The sequence below is a fragment of the Capra hircus genome, chromosome 7, assembly GCF_001704415.2.
Source record: "Capra hircus breed San Clemente chromosome 7, ASM170441v1, whole genome shotgun sequence".
Classification (NCBI taxonomy): Eukaryota; Metazoa; Chordata; class Mammalia; order Artiodactyla; family Bovidae; genus Capra; species Capra hircus.
The window spans coordinates 106842496-106857143 of NC_030814.1; the positions used below are offsets into that span (position 1 = coordinate 106842496).

General features: G+C 39.8%; 1 pseudogene; it reads right to left on the reverse strand.

Annotated features, from left to right (window-relative positions):
* On the reverse strand, positions 943-1706 carry LOC102182117 (annotated as a pseudogene).

Here is a 14648-nt window from a genome sequence, read left to right on the forward strand (position 1 = left end):
GTGACTTAGCAGCAGCAGCAGTACGTATAAATGTACCAGGGAATATTACTCGAGCACAAAAGGAACAAATCTGAGTCATTTGTGGTAAGGTAGATGCACCTAGATCCTATTACACAGAGTAATGTAAGTCAGAAAGAGAAAAACAACTATAGTATATTAATGAATATGAAGGTGATGGCACCCCACTCCAGTACTCTTGCCTGGAAAATACCATGGACGGAGGAGCCTGGTAGGCTGCAGTCCATAGGGTCTCAAAGAGTCGGACACGACTGAGCGACTTCACTTTCACTTTTCACTTTCATGCATTGAAGGAAATGGCAACCCACTCCAGCATTCTTGCCTGGAGAATCCCAGGGACGGGGAAGCCCGGTGGGCTGCCATCTATGGGGTCACACAGAGTTGGACATGACTGAAGCGACTTAGCAGCAGCAGCAGCAGCATGCATATATATGCAATCTAGAAAATGATACTGATGAATCTGGTAAAGAACAGACTTGTGGATGCAGTCGGAGAAGGTAAGGGTGGGACAAACTGAAAAAGTAGCGTTGACACTATCACAGGTGAAATGGTTAGTGGGTAGTTGCTAAATAACACAGGGAGCCCAGCCTGGCACTCTGTGATGACCTGCAGGGGTGGGAAGGGAGTAAGGGAGGTTCATGAACTAAGGGATGTGTGTGTGTGTGTGTGTGTGTATAATTATAACTGATTCTCACTGTTGTACAGCAGAAACCAACACAAAATCGTAAAGCAATTTTCCACCAGTTAAAAAATTAATAAAATTTCAAAAATAAAATAAATACAAAATGGAGTGATTTGCTCCCAGAACATCAAACCACAATCTCATTGCAGTTCCAACATCTCCTAGGAGTATGAAATTTTATTGTTTTTGTGCGGCAGTATCTTTAATTAAGTACAGACTTTTCCAATCATGTCACCTAGAGGTCATTTTATCCATTGCTGTTTGGCTATGAGTCTCTTGTCTCTCTCCTGAGCAATGGTAAGGTGGACACCCTTTCCATGGAGAAGAGAGATCCACGGTGTTGCCTTTGCCAATAATGAAAATGTTGGAAAATCTGGTGTCAAAGTTCTTGCCACTGGCATCTTTCTCATGAGCTACAAAAGAATCAGGGTGTCTCTTGCAGTTGGTGATCATATCAATTCTTTCCAGGTTAGCACCTCCAGAAACCATGCACAGGTTCCCAGTGTCAAATTAGATGAAATCAGTAATCTTGCCAGTCACCAGATCAATTTGAATGGCGTCATTCACCGTGATGAGGGACTCAAGGTGGCTGATGGTGCAAACATCATGGGTCATCAGATGCAGAATTCCTTTTGTCCCACAAAGATCTTTCTCACTTTGTACAACTTATACCTGGCCTCTTTTGGTGTAATGCAATGAACAGCAAAAGATGACAACTCTCTCCAGTCTTGTCAATGCTAATGATATCCATAAATCCAGCAGAGTAGTTTATATCAGTGCAGACCTTGCCGTCAATCTAAATGAAACACTGCATACAAATCTTTATTTCATCTCCTGTCAAAGCACACTTAAGTCTGTTCCTTAGGAAAATTATTAGGAGGAGACATTTCTTTAGCTCATGGGGACGAATAAATGGGTGCAAAGCAAACACACCAGTCAGTTTATCTGGCATCCAAAGCTTTGGAACTGTTACACACTTCAGGTGCTTCTTGAGACCATGAGCCATGACTTCACTGGGCATAAAAGGGCTGGGAAAGTGAATTTTAAATATGTAACCTGAAATTTCAGTAGTCTACTGGTCCCATCACTTCATTGGAAATAGATGGGGAAACAGTGGACTCAGTGGCTGACTTTATTTGGGGGGGCTCCAAAATCACTGCAGATGGTGACTGCAGCCATGAAATTAAAAGACGCTTACTCCTTGGAAGGAAAGTTATGACCAACCTAGATACAGCATATTCAAAAGCAGAGACATTATTTTGCCAACAAAGATCCATCTAATCAAGGCTATGGTTTTTCCAGTGGTCATGTATGGATGTGAGAGTTGGATTGTGAAGAAAGCTGAGCACCGGAGAATTGATGCTTTTGAATTGTGGTGTTGGAGAAGACTCTTGAGAGTCCCTTGGACAAGGAGATCCAACCAGTCCATCCTAAAGGAGATCAGCTGTGGGTGTTCTTTGGAAGGAATGATGCTAAAGCTGAAACTCCAGTACTTTGGCCACCTCATGCAAAGAGTTGACTCATTGGAAAAGACTCTGATGCTGGGAGGGATTGGGGGCAGGAGGAGAAGGGGACAACAGAGGATGAGATGGCTGGATGGCATCACGGACTCGATGGATGTGAGTTTGAACGAACTCCAGAGTTGGTGATGGACAGGGAGGCCTGGCGTGCCGCGAATCATGGGGTTGCAAAGAGTCAGACACAACTGAGCGAATGAACTGAACTGAACTGAACTGAACATGGTAGAGACCTCTTCTGTTTCCTTCCCTCCAAGTGAAGATGGCTTGGCTTTAAAAAAAAAAAAATCCTTTCTTTTCTTTTGCTAGTACCTTCTTCCCTGCTTTCCTTCTATCTATAAAAACCTTCCGTTTTAAGCAACTCCTTGAGCATCCCTCTATTTACTAGATTGGATGCTCTCTGACTCCTGAGTTGTTGAATAAAGATAATTAGATCTCCCCACCAAAAGAAAGAAATGAAAGGAGACTAATACTAAGAGAAATACATACCACATTCATGAATCAGAAGATTCAATAATGGTAAGTAATCAAACTTCCCCAAATTGATCTTCAAATTCAACTTACAGTTGACCCTTGAATAACCCAGATTTGGACTGAGCAGATAGGCAGATTTTTTTCCAATAAATACAGACTACAGAGCTGCATAATCCACAGTTGGTTGACTCTGCCAATACAGAGCCATGGACACAGAGGGACATCTGTAAAGTTATACTCAGATTTTCCACTTCAAGGACTATTGTTCAGTGGTCAACTGTTGCAGGAAGGTAAACCCCTTCCAGGGCCCAAGACTGGGCTCTTGCCTGCTGCTGCTGCTGCTGCTGCTGCTGCTGCTGCTGCTGCTGCTAAGTCATTTTGGTCATGTCTGACTCTGTGTGACCCCATAGGTGGCAGCCCACTAGGCTCCCCCATCCCTGGGATTCTCCAGGCAAGAACACTGGAGTGGGTTGCCATTTCCTTCTCCATTGCATGAAAGTGAAAAGTGAAAGGGAAGTCTCTCAGTCGTGTCCGAGTCTTCGTGACCCCCTGGACTGCAGCCCACCAGGCTCCTCCGTCCATGGGATTTTCCAGGCAAGAGTATTGGAGTGGGGTGCCATTGCCTTCTCCAGGGCTCTTGCCTAATACTCAGAAGTTAATTGTCTGAGGAGACACACATGCTGACAAAACAAGAGACTTGATTGGGAGGGGATGCCTGGGCCTCCAGTCCATCAAACCTCAAGTTCAAAATGAAGATAACAAGTGATGAAGGGGTTAAGAAAGACTGCTGTTAGAAAGGCAAGTCACTGTGACAAGGAACTAGGGTCTCCTGCATTGCAGGCAGATTCTTTTTAAGTTATTTATTTTTTTAATTGAAGGGTAATTGCTTTACAGAATTTTGTTGTTTTTTGTCAAACATCAACATGAACCAGGCAGGCAGATTCTTTACTGACTGAGCCACCAGGGAAGCCAGGAAACTATAAAGACTGCTCAAAATTAGACCACTCAATTAGCAAGGTGAAACTGAGCTAAATGCAAAAAATACCAAACTAAGTAAAGCAGAAGAACAAGCAAGTAATCTAGAAGAGAGAATAATGGAAATCACCCAATCAGAACAGCAGACAGAAAGACAGATTTATTGATTTAGCCGTGTTACACGACTTGCAGGACCTTAGCTCCGTGATGAGGGATTGAACCTAGGTCCCCAACAGTGGAAGCATGGAGTCCTAATCACTGGACCAGGGAATTCCCAGAAAGACAATTAAAAAAAAAAATGAAAACAATATACTGACAATCCCACAGTGGCTGGGAAACCAGAGCTTTGACTGTATGGACTTTTGTTGACAAAGTGATATACATGTGTGTATATGTATAACTGAATCACATGGCTATACACCTGAAACTAACACAACGTTGTAAATCAACTATATTTCAATTAATTTTTTAATAAAAACACAAAAGGAAAAGCAAAAAGAAGAAAGGAACAAAGAAGAAGTACAAAATCAACTGGAAAACAAGCTTTAAAATGACAATAAGTACATACTTACTGATAATTACTTTAAATGCTAAGGACTAAATTTTCCAATTAAAAGACATAAAGTGGCAGATTGGATAACAAAACAAGAAGCTACAATATGCTGCCCACAGGAGATTCACTTTAGGGAGAAAGACACACATGGATTTAAAGTGAATGGATGGAAAATGCAAATAGAAATATCAAGAAAGTAAGGATATCAATACTCATATCAGACAAAATAGAATTTAAAACAAAGACCATAAAGAAAGACACTACAGCATGATAAAAGGATCAATACAAGAGGAGGGTCTAACACTCATTGATGTGTATGTACCCAATATAGGAGCACACAATTATATTTTTAAAAATACGAACAGACATATAGAAATAACTGATGGGAATGCAGTGATAGTAGGACATCCCACTTTCATCAATGACAGGTCTTCAAGACAGAAAATCAGTATGGCAGCAGAGTTTCTAACTGCCATAATAGAATAGCTAGGCTTAATATCTATAGGAAACTACATCCAAAAGAAATAGGATTTACATTCTTTTCAATTGCACATGTAACATTCTCTAGGATAGATGACATACTAGGACACAAAACAAGCTGTAACAAGTTTAAGAGGATAGTAATTATTTTAAGCATCTTTTCCAACCACAATGCCATGAAACTAAAAATCAACCACAGAAAGAGAAATAAGAAAAAATTGGATTATGTGAAGACTAGCAACAAGGTACTGAAAAACCAATGTCAAAAATGAAATCAAGAGAAAAAAATTTTTAATGCTACCAAAGCACCAAACAATGAAAACACAACCATACAAAGTCTATGGCAGGCAGCAAGAGGAGTCCTAAGTGAGAGGTTCATAGCAATACAGCCCTTTCTAAAAAAAAACAAAAACAAACAAACAAGAAAACAAGAAAAATCTCAATAAACAACCTAACCTAGCACTTAAAAGCATTAGAAAAAGAAGAATGAATAAAACCTAAAGTCAGCAGAAGGAAGAAAATAATAAAGATCAGAGATGAAATAAATAAAATAGAGGTTTAAAAAAATAGGGAAAAAAATCAATAAAACCAAGAACCAAAATCAACAAACCTCTGTCCAGGTTCACACTGTGAGGACCCAAATAAACAAAATAAGAAATAAAATAGGAGAAAAATAAACAACAAATACTACAGAAATATGAAATACCATGAGAAAATATTTTGAACAGTTATATGCCAACAAAATGGAAAACCCAGAAGACATGGACAAGTTTCTAGAAACATGCAACCTATCAAAACTGAATCAAGAAAAACACATAATTTCAACAAATTGATCACCAGAAGAGAAATATAATCTCTAATTTTAAAAATGCCTGAAAACAAAACCAGATGGCTTCACTGGGGAATTCTACCCCACACACAAAGAAGAACTTATACCTATCTTTCTCAAACTCTTCCAAAAGATTGAAAAGGAAGGAGAACTCCCAAAGTCATACTATGAAGCCACCATCACCCTGATATCAAAACCCTACAGAGACAAAAAAGAAAATTACAGGCCAATATCTTTGATGAATATAGATGCAAAAATCCTCAACAAAACATCAGCAAACTGACTCCAACAACATATAAAAAGAGTCATACACCACGATCAAGTTGGATTCATCTTGATCCACTCTGGATATCCAAATAGCAAGGGTCATAAGGATATTTTAACATATGCAAATAAATTAACATGATACAACACATCAACAAAAGAAAAGACAAATACTACCCAAAGCAATTTACAAATTCAATGCAATCCCTATCAAGCTACCAGCAACATTTTTCACAGAACTAGAACAAATAATTTCAAGATTTGTATGGAAATACAAAAAACCTCGAATAGCCAAAGCAATCTTGAGAAAGAAGAATGGAACTGGAGGAATCAACTTGCCTGACTTCAGGCTCTACTACAAAGCCACAGTCATCAAGACAGTATGGTACTGGCACAAAGACAGACATATAGATCAATGGAACAAAATAGAAAGCCCAGAGATAAATCCACACACATATGGACACCTTATCTTTGACAAAGGAGGCAAGAATATACAATGGAGTAAAGACAATCTCTTTAACAAGTGGTGCTGGGAAAACTGGTCAACCACTTGTAAAAGAATGAAACTAGATCACTTTCTAACACCGCACACAAAAATAAACTCAAAATGGATTAAAGATCTAAATGTAAGATCAGAAACTATAAAACTCCTAGAGGAGAACATAGGCAAAACACTCTCAGACATAAATCACAGCAGGATCCTCTATGATCCACCTCCCAGAATTCTGGAAATAAAAGCAAAAATAAACAAATGGGATCTAATTAAAATTAAAAGCTTCTGCACAACAAAGGAAAATATAAGCAAGGTGAAAAGACAGCCTTCTGAATGGGAGAAAATAATAGCAAATGAAGCAACTGACAAACAACTAATCTCAAAAATATACAAACAACTTCTGCAGCTCAATTCCAGAAAAATAAATGACCCAATCAAAAAATGGGCCAAAGAACTAAATAGACATTTCTCCAAAGAAGACATACGGATGGCTAACAAACACATGAAAAGATGCTCAACATCACTCATTATTAGAGAAATGCAAATCAAAACCACAATGAGGTACCACTTCACACTAGTCAGAATGTCTGCGATCCAAAAATCTGCAAGCAATAAATGCTGGAGAGGGTGTGGAGAAAAGGGAACCCTCCTACACTGTTGGTGGGAATGCAAACTAGTACAGCCACTATGGAGAACAGTGTGGAGATTCCTTAAAAAATTGCAAATAGAACTACCTTATGACCCAGCAATCCCACTTCTGGGCATACACACCGAGGAAACCAGAATTGAAAAAGACACATGTACCCCAATGTTCATCGCAGCACTGTTTATAATAGCTAGGACATGGAAACAACCTAGATGTCCATCAGCAGATGAATGGATAAGAAAGCTGTGGTACATATACACAATGGAGTATTACTCAGCCGTAAAAAAGAATTCATTTGAATCAGTTCTGATGAGATGGATGAAACTGGAGCCGATTATACAGAGTGAAGTAAGCCAGAAAGAAAAACACCAATACAGTATACTAACACATATATATGGAATTTAGGAAGATGGCAATGATGACCCTGTATGCAAGACAGGGAAAGAGACACAGATGTGTATAATGGACTTTTGGACTCAGAGGGAGGGAGAGGGTGGGATGATTTGGGAGAATGACATTCTAACATGTATACTATCATGTAAGAATTGAATCGCCAGTCTATGTCTGATGCAGGATACAGCATGCTTGGAGCTGGTGCATGGGGATGATCCAGAGAGATGTTATGGGGAGGGAGGTGGGAGGGGGGTTCATGTTTGGGAACGCATGTAAGAATTAAAGATTTTTAAATTTAAAAAATAAATTAAAAAATAAAAAATAAAATAAAATCTATAGCACCAAAAAAAAAAAAAAAAGAAAGAAAAGAAAAGACAAAACCACACGATCATCTCAATAGATGCAGGAGGATTATTTGATAAAGTTCAACATCAGTCCATGGAAAAAGCTCACACCAAAGTGGGTATAGAGGGGACATATTTCAACATAATAGAAGTCATTTGTGGCAAACTCATAGCTGACGTAATACTAAATTGCAAAAAGGTGAAAGTTTTCTCACTAAATTCTAGGAAAAGACAAGAATGCCCACTCTCACCACTTCTATTCAACACAGTATTGGAAGTCCTAGCCACAGCAATCATACCATAAAAGGAAATAAAATATATCCAAATCAAAAGGGAAAAGGTAAAATTGTTACTATATGCAGATAACATGACAGACTCTATAGAAAACCCTGAAGACTCTATAAAAACTATTAGGCTTGTCAATGAAGGTAGCATGACATAAGATTAATATACAAAAATCTGTTGCATTTCTTTACACTAATGACAAAATATCAGAAAGATAAATTTAAGAAGCATTTAAAACTGCATCAAAAAATAAAATAAAATAAAATTCTTAAGAATAAACCTAACCAAGGAAGTGAAAGACTTACACAGACAGAAACATAAAACAGTGATAGAAGAAATCAAAGATGATTCAAGGAAAAATATCCCATGCTCTTAGACTGGAAGAATTAATATAGTTTAGCAATACTGCCCAAAGGAATCTACAGATTTAATGCAATTCCTATCAAATTACCCATGACATTTTTCACAGAACCAGAACAAATAATCCTAAAATTTATTGGAAGCACGGAAGACCCAGAATTTCCCAAAAATCCTGAAGAAAAAGAACAAAGCTGAAAGCATAACCCTTCCACACACTTCAGACAATACCACAAAGCTAAAGTAATCAAGACAGTATGGTATTGGCACAAAAACAAACCAAAACACACACACGCACACACACACACACTCACACAAAATCAACAGAACAGAATTGTTGTTGTTGTTCAGTCACTAAGTCATGTTCAACTCTTTGTGAGCCAGCCTATGCATTGTAGCATGCCAGGTTCCTCTGTCCTCCACTGTCTCCCAGAGATTGCTCAAATACACATCCATTGAGACAGTTATGCTATCTAACCATCTCATCTTCTGCCATCCTCATCTCCTTTTGGCTTCACACTTTCCCAGCAACAGGCTCTCCAATGAGTTGACCCTGGGCATCATATGGCCAAAATACAGGAGTTTCAGCTTCAATATCAGTCCTTCCAATGAATATTTAGGGTTGATTTCCTTTGGGATTGATTGGTTTGATCTCCTTGCAGCCCAAGGAACTCTCAAGAGTCTTCTCCAGCACCAGCACTGGAAAGCATCTATTCTTCAGCACTCAGCCAGCTCTACAGTCCAATTCTCTCATCTGTACATGACTGCTGGAAAAGCCATAGCTTTGATTATGCAGACTTTTTGTCAGCAAAGTGATGTCTCTGCTTTTTAATATGTTGTCTAAGTTTGTCATAGCTTTGCTTCCAAGGAGCAAGCATCTTCTCATTCATGGCTGCAGTCACTGTCCACAATGATTTTGGAGCCCAAGAAAATAAAATCTGTCAATGTTTCCATTTTTGCCCCATCTATTTGACATGAAGGAAAGGGACCGGATGCCATGATCTTAGTTTTTTGAATACGGAATTTCAAGTCAGCTTTTTTGCTATTTTCTTTCACCATCGTCAAGAGGCTCTTTACTTCCTCTTCACAAATGGCCATTGGGGTGGTATCATCTGACTATTTGAGGTTGCTGATATTTCTCACAGCAATCTTGATTTCCACTTGTGATTCATCCAGTCTGGCATTTTGCATGATGTACTCTGAATTTAAGATAAATAAGCAGGGTAACAATATACAACCTTGATGTACTCCTTTCCCAGTTTGGAACCAGTCCATAGTTCCATGTCTGGTTCTAACTGCTGCTTCTTGATATACATACAGGTTTCTCAGGAGGCAGGTAAGGTTGTCTGGTATTCTCATTTCTTGAAGAATTTTCCACAATTTGTTATGATCCACATAGTCAATGACTTTTGTATAGTCAATGAAGCAGAAGTAGATATTTTCCTGGAATTTCCTTGCTTTCTCTATGATCCAACAAATGTTGGCAATTTCATCTCTAGTTCCTCTTCCTTTTGAAACCCAATTTGTACATCTGGAAATTCTTAGTTCACATACTGCTGGAGCCTGTCTTGAAGAATTTTTAGCCTAAATGTGCTAGCATGTGGAAATGAGCACAATTGTACTGTAGTTTGAACATTCTTTGACATTTCCTTTCTTTAGGATTGGAATGAAAATATATTTTCTAATCCTGTGTCCACACTGAGTACAGCACTTTAACAGCATCATCTTTTAGGATTTGAAATAGTTAAGCTGGAATTCTATCACATCCACTAGCTTTGTTTGTAGTAATGCTTCCCAAGGCCTACTTGACTTCACATACCAAATGTCTGGCTCTGGGTGAGTGATCACACCATTGTGGTTATATGGCTATTAAGATCTTATTTTTATAGTTCTCTGTGTGTTCTTGCCACCTCTTCTTATTCCCTTCTACTTCTGCTAGGTCTTTGACATTTCTTTGCTTTATTGTGCTCATCTTTGAATGAAATGTTCCCTTCATATCTCCAGTTTTCTTGAAGAGATCTCTAGTCTTTCTCATTCTATTCTTTCCCTCTATTTCTTTGCCTTGTTGCATTATTCTCTGGAACTCTACATTCAGTTGGGTGTATCTTTCCTTTCCTCCTTTGAGCTATTTTATTTAGGTCATATGGGCTTCCCTGGTGGCTCAGAGGTTAAAGCGTCTGCCTGCAATGTGGGAGACCTGGGTCTGATCCCTGGGTCGGGAAGATTCCCCTGGAGAAGGAAATGGAAACCCACTCCAGTATTCTTGCCTGGAGAATCCCATGGACAGAGGAACCTGGTGGGCTACAGTCCACGGGGTCGCAAAGAGTCGGACACGCCTGAACGAGTTCACTTTCACTTTCGTACCTGGACGGCTCAGCAGGTTTCCCTTTGTTATTGTTGTTGTTTAGTTGCCAAGTTGTGTCCAACATTTTTGTGACCCCATCACAGACTGTAGCTCACCAGGCACCTCTCTCCCTGGGATTTCCCAGGCAAGAATCCTGGAGTGGGTTGCCATTTCCTTCTCCAGGGGATCTTCCCCACCCAGATTGAACCTGTGTCCCCTGTTTTGGCAGGTGTGTTCTTTACCTCCACAAGGGAAGCCCTAGTGGTTTTCCCTACTGTCTTCAATTTAAGCCTGAATTTTGCAACAAGGAGCTCATGATCTGAGCCACAGTCAGCTCCAGGTCTTGGTTTTACTGACTGTAGGTTTCTCCATCTTCAACTGCAAAGAATGTAATCAATTTGATTTCAGCAATGACCATCTGATGACCTCCCTGTGTAACATCATCTCTTGTGTTTGCTATGTCCAGGGTGTTCTCTTGACAAAATTCTGTTAGCCTTTGCCTTGCTTCATTTTGTACTCCAAGGCCATACTTGTGTATTACTCCAGGTATCTCTTGACCCCTTACTTTTGCATTCCAGTCCCCTATGATGAGAAAGACATCCATTTTTTGGTGTTAGTTCTAGAAGGTCTTCATAGAACTGGTCAACATTAGCTTCTTTGGCATCAGTGGTTGGGGCATAGACTTGGATTACTGTAATGTTGAAGTGTTTGCCTTGGAAATGAACCAAAATCATTCTGTCATTTTTGAGATTGCACCCAAGTACTGCATTTTGGACCTTTTTGGTGACTATGAGGGGTACTCCAATTATTCTATGGGATTCTTGTCCACAGTAGTAGATTTAATGGTCATCTGAATTAAATTCACCCATTCCCATCCATCTTAGTTTACTGATTCCTAAGATGTCTAGTCAAGGCTATGGTTTTTCCAGTGGTCATGTATGGATGTGAGAGTTGGACTGTGAAGAAGCTGAGTGACGAAGAATTGATGCTTGTGAACTGTGGTGTTGGAGAAGACTCTTGAGAGTCCCTTGGACTGCAAGGAGATCCAACCAGTCCATTCTAAAGGAGATCAGCCCTGGGTGTTCTTTGGAAGGACTGATGCTAAAGCTGAAACTCTAATACTTTGGCCACCTCATGCGAAGAGTTGACTCATTGGAAAAGATTCTGATGCTGGGAGGGATTAGGGGCAGGAGGAGAAGGGGGCGACAGAGGATGAGATGGCTGGATGGCATCACCAACTCAATGGACGTGAGTTTGAGTGAACTCCAGGAGTTGGTGATGGACAGGGAGGCCTAGCGTGCTGCAATTCATGGGGTCGCAAAGAGTCAGACATGACTGAGCGATTGAACTGAACTGAAGATGTCAGTGTTCACTCCAGCCATCGACTCCTAACCATGTCCAATTTACCTTAATTCATGGGCCTAGCATTGCATGTTCCTATGGAATATTGTTCTTTACAGCATCAGACATTACTGTCACCAGCAGACACATCCACAACTGAACATCATTTCCACTTTGGCCCAGCCACTTCATTCTTTCTGAAGCTGTTAGTAATTGCCCTCTACTCTTCCCAGTAGCATATTGGACATCTTCCAACCTAGGGAGTTCATCTTCCAGTGTCATATCTTTTTGCCTTTTCATACTGTTCATGGGGTTCTCACAGCAAGAACACTGAAGTGGTTTGCCATTCCCTCCTCCAGAGGACCATGTTTTGTCAGAACTCTTCACTATGACCTGTCCATCATAGGTGGCCCCACACACCATGACTCATAAGTTCAATGAGCTACACAAGCCCCTTCACCACAACAAGGTTGTGATCCATGAAGGGGAAACAGAATAGAGAGCCCCAAAATAAACTCACACACCTACAATTTATTAACCTTTGACAAAGGAGGAAAGACTATACAATAAATGAAAGATAGGCACGTTGTGTTGGAAAAGATGGACAACCACCATAAACCAGTGAAGTTAGAACATGTTCTCCCACCATACTCAAAATAAACTCAAAATGGCTTACAGACTTACATATAAGACATAACACCATAAAACTCCTAGAAGAGAATATACGCAAAACATTATCTGACATACATCATAGCATGTTTTCTTAAGTCGGTCTCCCAAAGCAAAAACATAAATAAATAAAAGCAAAAATAAGGAAGTAGGACCTAATTAAACTGGCAAGCTTTTACACAGCAAAGGAAACCACACACAAAATGAAGACAATCCACAGAATGGGAGAAAATATAAACAAACAATGCAACCAACAAGAGATTAATCTCCAAAATAAAAGCAGCTCATGCAGCTTTGTGTCAAACAAACAATGGGTACCCTATTTTTGACAAAGGAGGCAAGAATATACAATGAGGCAAAGACAGCCTCTTCAATAAATGGTGCTGGGAAAACTGGACAGCTACATGTAAAAGAATGAAATTAGAACACTTCTTAACACCATACACAAAGATAAACTCAAAATGGATTAAAGACCTAAATTTAAGACCAGAAACTATAAAACTCTTAGAGGAAAGCATAGGCTGAACACTCAATGACATAAATCAAAGCAAGATCCTCTATGACCCACCTCCTAGAGTAACGGAAATAAAAACAAAAGTAAACTAGTGGGATCTGATTAAACTTAAAAGCTTTTTGCTCAGCAAAGGAAACTATAAGCAAGGTGAAAAGACAACCCTCAGAACGGGAGAAAATAATAGCAAATGAAACAACTGACAAAGGATTAATTTCCAAAATATATAAGCAGCTCATACAACTAAATACCAGAAAAACAAACAGCCCAAACAAAAAGTGGGGAAAAGACCTAAATAGACATTTCTCCAAAGGAGACATACAGGTGGCTAACAAACATATAAAAGATGTTCAACATCGCTCATTATTAGAGAAATGCAAATCAAAACTACAGTAAGATATCACCTCACACCAGTCAGAATGGTCATCATCAAAAAGTCTACAAACAATAAATGCTGGAGAGGGTGTGGAGAAAAAGGAATGCTCTTGCACTGTTGGTGGGAACGTAAGTTGATACAGCATTATGGAAGACAGTATGGAGATTCCTTAAAAAACTAGGAATAAAACTACACAGCAATCCCACTCTTAGGCATATACCCTGAGGAAACCAAAATTGAAAAGGACACATGTATCCCATTGTTCACTCCAGCACTATTTACAATAGCTAGAACTTGGAAGCAACCTAGATGTCTGTTGACAGATGAATGGATAAAGAAGTTGTGGTACATATGCACAATGGAATATTTAGTTCAGTTCAGTCGTTCAGTCGTGTCCAACTCTTTGCGACCCCATGAATCGCAGCATGCCAGGCCTCCCTGTCCATCACCAACTCCCGGAGCTCACTCAGACTCACATCCATCAAGTCTGTGATGCCATCCAGCCATCTCATCCTCTGTCATCCCCTTCTCCTCCTGCCCCTAATCCCTCCCAGCATCAGGGTCTTTTCTAATGAGTCAACACTTCGCATGAGGTGGCCAAAGTACTGGAGCTTCAGCTTTAGCATCATTCCTTCCAAAGAAATCCCAGGGCTGATCTCCTTCAGAATGGACTGGTTGGATCTCCTTGCAGTCCAAGGGACTCTCAAGAGTCTTCTCCAACACCACAGTTCAAAAGCATCAATTCTTCGGTGCTCAGCCTTCTTCACAGTCCAACTCTCACATCCTTACATGACTACTGGAAAAACCATAGCCTTGACTAGACAGACCTTTGTGGACAAAGTAACATCTCTGCTTTTGAATATACTATCTAGGTTGCTCATAACTTTTCTTCCAAGGAGTAAACGTCTTTTAATTTCATGGCTGCAGTCACCATCTGCAGTGATTTTGGAGCCCCCAAAAATAAAGTCTGACACTGTTTCCACTGTTTACCCATCTATTTCCCATGAAGTGATGGGACCGGATGCCATGATCTTCATTTTCTGAATGTTGAGCTTTAAGCCAACTTTTTCACTCTCCTCTTTTACTTTCATCAAGAG